Below are 8580 nucleotides of genomic sequence, written 5' to 3'. Positions count from 1 at the left end.
CTCAACTTGATCTTTAAGTCTTAAAACAAGATTTAAAGCATTTGCAAAAGACTTCTTGAAAAGACTCTGAAAACTTCCTAGACTTGGCTCTTGACTTTCCTTGAATTTTAATTTATGGATTCAAGGTTATGATTCATGGTTATGGATGATTTCTAGGTGTTTAGAAGTCATTTAGAGTAGTTAGAATCAATGGAAAGTGTTAGGACACTTAAGAATAACTTAAATAGGCTAAACGACGAAAAACTGGTGAAAAACGCCGATCCTAGAGCGTCCCTGGCACGCCGTGCCCAACTTACTGGGGCTTGTTTTGGGCCACTGCAGGCGCGCCACCCCAGCCTCCTAGAGCTATGGGGGTGCGACGCGCTTGGCCCTCCCCAGGTGCGTCTGACTAGTATTTCAACTCGTTTTCTGATCCTAAATGGTTTCAATCTGATTATTTTTCCCAAATTCACCTAGATTCATGTACCCAAATCATATGCACAAAAATCTAACCCAAAAAACTCAAGGAAACAACACTTAATCATCAAGAAACTCCTTAATCCCAACTCATATTCAAGAACGAAATCAATTCAAAAACAACTATCAAGAACATCAATTTCTCAATCTTTTTATGACGAAAATATGCTGAATTAAACATGTTCGGCGCATGGGTGAACTAACCCAATGCTATGTGATCTCACATACCTTGTAGGGATCGCCCCCGACGAATTCCACAAGCCAAACTTTGACGATCTTGAATGTTCTTGCTTCTTCTTCTCCTTTCTCCTTAGCCCTAGCGTGAAAATCCAAATTCTAAAACTGACTAAAATGATTTGACCCATATTAAACTCCTAAAAACGGATTAAAATAATAGGGCAATGAAAAGACTAAAATACCCCTTAAAAATTCCGGATTGGACAATTCCTTAATCCAACAGCCCAACTTCCAAAAGTCATAACTCACTCATCCAAATTCAGAATCGAGAAAACTTGGCGGCGTTGGAAATATCATTCCAAGATCTTTCCAAAAATATCTAGGACTACACCTAACTCATCCTGAGCTAGGAGTTATGTTCGTTTGAAGTTGACCAAAAACTCACTTTAACTTACTCAAAATTTTCCAGATTTCCTTGTACTTTCCAAAAATGACTATTTCCAGATTTTTAACTTCTTTCTAGTTGTGAGATGTTACAATGCATCTAGCTAAGAAGAAAACACGGACAGTTTACAACATAACTAAGAGTTTGAGACACTGAGAAGTAAAAGTATAAAATTAAATCTAAATGTCTTATAACTTTACCATTTACAGTTCATTTAGTACAAAATTATTTCTAAAATATTTCTTTTTCTAGGCAAGCATCAAGGTGTTTTCACTTGACAGGAAAGCATGTCCCTCTTTAAATGGCTTTCCTGGAGCAACACTTCATAACGTAACTCTAAACCACAATTTTTGCGAAAAAGGGTTCTAGATTTGCATTTGACAGCATTCCGGATGGTACTATCCACATTCCAAAATTCTCATATGGACTATTAATCTTCTAGAAAGATTTTAACCCAAGATCTTGAGGTCTTAGACCCTTCTTTGTATCAGCCATTTTCAGCACACTCTTATGCTTCATGGCCTACTTTCTTCTGCAGTACATTGCTGATAATCACCTGGAGAACAATATGTGGCATGTCAAATTTGCTTTATTCTCCACACTTCTAACTCAGATTAAAGAGACGGGAGATGATTAATTGTCCATTCCTCTTGGCCAAATTCCAATTAAACTTAAGCTTATCCGAATAACCAAACCTCAACCATCTTATACAAAACAACAACATTAAAAGATTGCACTATTACCTAACTTAACACTTGTAAACCTCAATTAAATAAAGGAATCAATCATCAGCCAGAGACGTAAGATAAATTGAGGGATATCCTAAAGTAAAGACATATAAAAGCTACTAAACAAATAATCTGAAGGCAAATTGGCCAATAAAGTAAATTAAACAGATCAAGCAAAGGCAAACTATCTACTTATGAGTAAATAGATAAAATATGCAGAATAAACTTATATATTCAGTCGGTAAAAAGTCTCCATTCATACATGAATAAAAATGTATAATCTTCATAACATGATAGAAAACAAAAAAGTAAAAGGTATTGCACCAATCTGAAACGAAGGAGAAATTTTCACAGGTAATTACTTGTGTGTAGTTTGAAAATTGATTAGCTTGGTCTTAAAATCTAATACATCTAGAAATTAAAACAAAACAATTGCAACAGATTCAGCACACATTTATTTCGATCTCTAACATGTTTGTTGATTATTATTTATAATTAGAGGAGGTTGATTGAGTAAACATCAGGAAATATGGGGATCAGTATGGCATTTATGACAGCAATGAAAGGCTACAAAATGGTTTTGACAAGGCCTTCGTACTCGAGCATGGAGGGGAGAGCCTTTGGAGCCGATTTAATCCTCACCGATCCAACCAAAGGGATGGAAGGCACTGTTAAGAAGGCCTATGAAGTTTTGGAATCTACACCTAATGTTTTCACGCTTCAATAATTTTCCAACCATGTAAACATTCAAGTAATTTTAAGAAACTTAACTTAATTAATATATTCTCTGTTTTACTACAAAATTCTCAATTGCTTCACATCGAAAACAGGTTCATTTTGACACAATTAGCCCTGGAATATGGAAAGAAACTCTAGGTAATGCTGACATTTTTATCATGGGATACTGGTGTTGGAAAGTATCTCAAATCTAAAAATCCTAATGTCAAGTTAAATATATACTCTAATGTAGTACTCTTGATTCCTCGAGACAGAATTAGTCCAAAGTAATCCCATGTCAAGAAATTAAGAAGAATACTATGTCAAAAATAGTTAACATTGTGCTTATATGGACTCGAGCAAAGTGAAAGAAATATATTGAATGGTGGAAAATCAGGTCCTCATCATATAACAGGAAATGGGGTCGGATTCAAGCCAGATATCCTTGACATGGATCTAATAAAGGAACACCGACACTGGAAAAGTAGTGAAGGATTACCTAGCTAAATATAACCAAAGTTACACAATCCCTTAGAAACGAAGTTCGTGATTAAGATATAATAGAGCTAATAAGGTTAATTTCCTACCGAAGAATCAAGGATTACCTCAACTAACAACCACGTATCAAGTGTAATTCCACAAATGGGGTCCGGAGAGGGTGGTGCAAATATTATTTTAAGTAGGGGTGTCAAATGGGCGGATTGGGTTGAAATTAGAGATATTAAAATGGGTTGAAATAGAAATCGGGTTGGGTCTTGACCCGCCCAAATTTACTTTGGCCACAAATGGGCTAAAAAATGGATTGGGTTTTGACCCGCCTAATTTGACCCGCTTAATCTCAATAATTTTAACATAGTGAACTATCACTTTTATAATCACAATTTGAATTTCAACCGAAGATTTTTTTTTAAAAGGTAACAAATGGATAGATAAATCCTAAATGATATTAAATAGATAATAATTCATACCTTCAATGTCGGAACATATCTTAATAAAGAGTTTTAAAACGGGTTGAAATTAGAGATTGAATTGGGCTCAATTGAGGATTCTCTTAAAATGGATTAGGCTTGAATGAGTTGAGATTGAACCCAATTAAAATTATCTTGAGCCCAATCCTTAAAATTCTAGGCGGATTGGGCGGGTTACCTATGTTTGGGTTCATTTTTGACACCCCTAATCTCAAGAAAAATGATTTTTCTTCCTGGAAAAAACCTTAGGCTTGAGCAATCACTAAATACCAGAAGTTGACACATACCAACAGTTAGCTGAAGAACTTTCTCCAAGACAAGACTAATTCTGTAATTAGTTTGTACCAAAAGATAATACTAACAAACGCCATTAGGGTATTTCTAAAGCAAAATACATGAGAAATTTAATCAGACAATATCATCCAAATTAGTAGTTAGAGTATCAATCTGTACATATGTATGTGAAGGTCACATTAATATACTCAGGTAAGAATTTACCCACAAAACAAGTGCAATAAGAGAAATTAATTGGAGAAAACAATTACCGTGAAAGAAATAGACGGAAAAATGAACACCTGATTACAAGTGAAGATGGAGTATGAAAAGTAAACAGAGCATCGGAAGAACGAAGAAAGTCGGCAAAGTAGCAATGCAGATGCAGCACACGTAGGTACATAGTCACTCTTCTGAATGGAAAAAATGGTGAAATGTCTAAAATACCCCGGATAACCAAAGTTAGATTGACCGCAATACCCTTAGTTGTCCGAAGAAACCCATACTTATTTAGAATGAAGCGTTATTTCTTTTTATCTCTTGACAATATATTTTAATAGTCCGTTGAAGCAAGAAAGAATATTCAAATTTGTTATTTAAAAAATATAAATTTTAAATATCATATTTAACCATTAATGAGATAATTTATAACATAACAAATATTTATAACTTATTTAAATCCTTAATTTTTTGAATTAATTATTTAAACTTGGTGTCTAATCAAGAATTACGACATAAATAGAAATAAAGAAAACTAAATTAGATTATATACACCCATTAAAATCTTCTTAAATTTAATGAGGGTGGTCCTCTCATTCTTGTTATATATATGCACATAATCTTGTATCCTAATTACCTCAGCCTGTATTATCTTTTTATAAAAATCACACAACTATGGCATTGCTTAATGACAACATGACTAGAGAAATGTTGGCTGCTCAGGCACACATATGGAACCATACTTTCAGTTACATCAACTTCATGTCACTCAAATGTGTGATTCAACTTGGAATTCCAGATACTATCAACTCTCATGGCCAAGCCATGACCCTCCTCCATTTGGTGGATGCCCTGCCCATCAACAATAATGCTATAACTTTGGATTATATTTTTCGTCTCATGCGTATTCTAGTTTATGCCAGCTTCTTTAATCAAACCAAGGCTAATGATAAAGAAGAAGATGGTTATTTACTTACTCCGGCTTCACGTCTCCTTCTTAAAGATGAACCATTGAGTCAAGTCCCCTTTGTGCAAATGCAACTAGATCAAAATTTCATGGATCCATCGCACTTACTTAGCAAATGGATCCATTTTTTATTGCTCATGGCAATTGGTCCTATTTGAATATGATGACAAGGACCCAAAACTTAACCGTCAATTTAATGCAGCCATGGCTAGTGATTCCCGACTGGTTATAAGTGTGGTGATTGAAAATTGTAAGGGAGTTTTTGAAGGATTGAAATCATTGGTGGATGTTGGAGGTGGCACCGGAACCGTGGCTAAAATTATTGCGGAGGCACATCCCTAAATAAATTGCATTGTCTTTGATTTTCCACATGTCATTGAAGGAAATGAAGGGAGCAAGAACCTGAGCTATGTGGGAGGTGACATGTTTAAGTCCATTCCTTGTGCCGATACGACTTTACTTAAGGTAACTTTGTCATACAAATATTACTCCATTTCATATATGATTACTGTAACTTTCTTCACTGTATCAAAAGAGAGTTACTTGTGTTAATGGTTTATGCTTGATGACTAATGATCAATAAGCAGTGGATACTACATGATTGGAGTGACGAAGAATGCATCAAAATACTGAAGAAATGCAAAGAAGCAATTCCAAGAAAGGAGAAGGGAGGAAAGGTGTTCATCATTGACATGGTATTATGGATCGTAACCTAGAGAAAGGAGACGACAAGTCATATGAAACATAATTTTTCTTTGACATGCTCATGATGGTACATGTTTATGGAAAGGAAAGAAATCAACAAGGTTGGGCAAAACTCTTTATTATTGAAGTTTTCCCTTAATCTATGGAATTGGATACTAATAAGATACTTTCTTGTGTTATATAGGAAAAGTCTCATTCCTCATTTCCCTACTAAATAAATGTACCTCTTTGTGTTTTATTTTCAATCCTTACTTCTTTGGGAATTGCGACTACTTCTTTGATATAAGTAAATTATTGTGATAATAATTCATATATTGTCTAGATAACCTGGAAAATATCCATAATTTCACCGGAAAATACTCCTTCTAGTACATATTAAGTGTCAACACCTGACTAATTAAGAAAAATATTTAAGGACATCAATTAGACGCTACTATCCACTATTACCCTTTTGATCATTACTAAAATATTTACTTAGAAATGTAAATTAGTTAAGATCCTCATAATTAAATGAATGGTTAAAATGAAAAAAAGTACCAACAATTTTCTTGTGCTATGAACAATCATTTTATGTTAGACAATGAAAAAAGTCTCAATCATTCACTTAATATGGACTAGATGGAGTATGATTCAACTAGGTCTGTATTTTTTGTTGTCTCTAATTTCAAATTCATACATAAATCGATAACACTTGTCATAGATTATTTTTAATGGTCCTACATGATTTTTTTTTTGTTTTTTTTATGTTTTACCCTTACAACTAATTACTTATTCTCAAATTATTTTTCATGATCTAATTTTAAATATTAATTAATAGGGAAATGTGGTAAAATTATCCCTACACTGTGGTTGTCGACTTGGTGGCTACTCTAAAAATAATTGGGAGATCTGATAATGTTATCCTTTAAAAAAATTATTTTTAGTTTTATGTCTTTTTTATACGAGAGATTTTTATTTTTACATATAAAATATTTGAACAAACAATTTTTTTCTATTCAATTTTTAAGTAGTCATAAGAAGTCATTTACATCTTTATATTTCGTATACATATTGGTGGTTAGAAAAAGTGCATGTTTGCTTGTTTTTTCTTGAAAAAGAAACTAGCAAAAGGGGTTGTATAATAAGGACATCCCATGAACTCCTTGGACACGCTAATTAATTAAAGTAGTATTGCTTGTGTAATGACATTTAGGGTCATTTCTGTGTTTTATGCATTCTTTTCCTATTTCGCTCCTTCCCGTAGCTTTCTTAAGTTTGTGTGTGGTGATGGTTACGTGACATACTTTTTGCTTCCAAATGCACACGCAAGTGCATATGGTTGTGGAAGTAATATAGTGTCTCTAAAAAATCCAGATTATCAAATTCAAAGGACATGTCGATTAATTATTCTTACTAAATTATTTTAATTCTAAATATTTTTTTAAGCGTACCAAAAGAATTTACCTTATTAGAATGCAAGAATAAAAGATGTATACTAATGATTGAGAAAATTCTAGGGTTGTAGCTTACTAAGAATTCATGCATAGTATCTTTTTCTATGGGCTTCAATTAGTTATCAAATCACTGATTTACAAAGTTGAATGTATGATCATGGTCACCAACCTCTAATCGCCTACCACAATTAACAGACCAATTAACTATATTATTGAGCTAAGATAAACTGAACCAATTGCGGAACATTAAATTTTCATCTTGTTTTGTAACCAAACAAGGTTTGTATATCCCTATCCTGATATAAATCAAACCTAATTGTTAGAGAAGATCATACTCCTTTTGTCTCACGTTTTATCCTCCTATTTATCTCCCGAGTTCAATTTGGGCAATGAGTTTACTTCAATGATGGTCAATCACAAAATACTAAAGTAGGAACAAAAGAGCAATTTATGTGATAACCAATCTTCAGCCCACAAAACTCAATACTAAACAATCATTCGTAGCTGCAATCCCAGAACAAGGATTTTTTAGCTACTAATGCCAACAAGGTTTTAGCTACTAATGCCTAAGAAAAGAAAAAGAAAAAAGAACCCTAAAAAGTATAATGCTGTTTCCATACAAAGTATCTCCAAGTATCTCTCTTAGTAATTATTCTTATTAACTTTTTTAAAGATGTAGAAAATCATGAATAAAATAATTGAGTCCAAAACAAATTAGGAAATCAAAAACCCAAACGGAATTGAATTCCACGTGAACGGTGGGTGTCGCCCACAAAATTGGAGGTGCGTTCTTCTTTGCCACGTGTCAGAGCCTCACATGTATGTTTTCTTTGTTTTCTTTTGCACGATGGAATATATATAAATAGAATATAATACTCAATTTAATCCATTAAGTTGTTTGCTTGATTTTTTTCTTTAATCTTTCATCTTTAATTCATTTAGGCCCTAAATTTTTTCATCTACACACAATTTAATCCTACAAATAAAGTATACCATTAAGAACAATCCATAAAATTCATGCTAAAAAAAGGATAAATATAAATAATAAATGTGAGGCAAATAATGATTATTTTTGACCTCACATCAACACCCCACACTTAAACTTTTGTTCGTCCTCGAGCAAATATTAAATCTCATCTGAAAAAATCAAATTAGGAATGCCACCACTTTAGTTGATACAATCAATTAGGCCATGTGACAAAATTCAAACCATCAAGTACACTTCTCAATCGTTGTGAAAGATGTACAAATAAACAATAAGGGTGTGTTTGGTATGAAGGAAAACATTTTCCGAAAATATTTTCCAAATCAACTCATTTTCCTCAAATTTAAGGAAAATGACTTCCCTTCAAAAATTAAGGAAAACATTTTCCAAAACTCTCCTCCAACTTCAAATTACAATTTTTTTTTGTTGAAAAAAATAATTTAAAGCTTATTTTTTAAAAAATATTTTCAACTTCGATTTTTTTATATTTTTACCCACCCTCACCCT

General features: G+C 33.0%; 2 pseudogenes; both read left to right on the top strand.

The window, feature by feature from the left end:
- The first annotated feature begins 2317 nt into the window (after positions 1-2317).
- On the top strand, positions 2318-3040 carry LOC102598456 (bifunctional L-3-cyanoalanine synthase/cysteine synthase 2, mitochondrial-like; annotated as a pseudogene).
- A 1618-nt stretch (positions 3041-4658) lies between these two features.
- Positions 4659-5794, top strand: LOC102598126 (trans-resveratrol di-O-methyltransferase-like; annotated as a pseudogene).
- The last annotated feature ends 2786 nt before the right edge of the window (positions 5795-8580 follow it).

Source organism: Solanum tuberosum, unplaced genomic scaffold, assembly GCF_000226075.1.
Source record: "Solanum tuberosum cultivar DM 1-3 516 R44 unplaced genomic scaffold, SolTub_3.0 scf00049, whole genome shotgun sequence".
Lineage (NCBI taxonomy): Eukaryota > Viridiplantae > Streptophyta > Magnoliopsida > Solanales > Solanaceae > Solanum > Solanum tuberosum.
The sequence above is the reverse complement of the archived record's forward strand: the minus strand, read 5'-3'. Positions and strand labels throughout refer to the sequence as shown.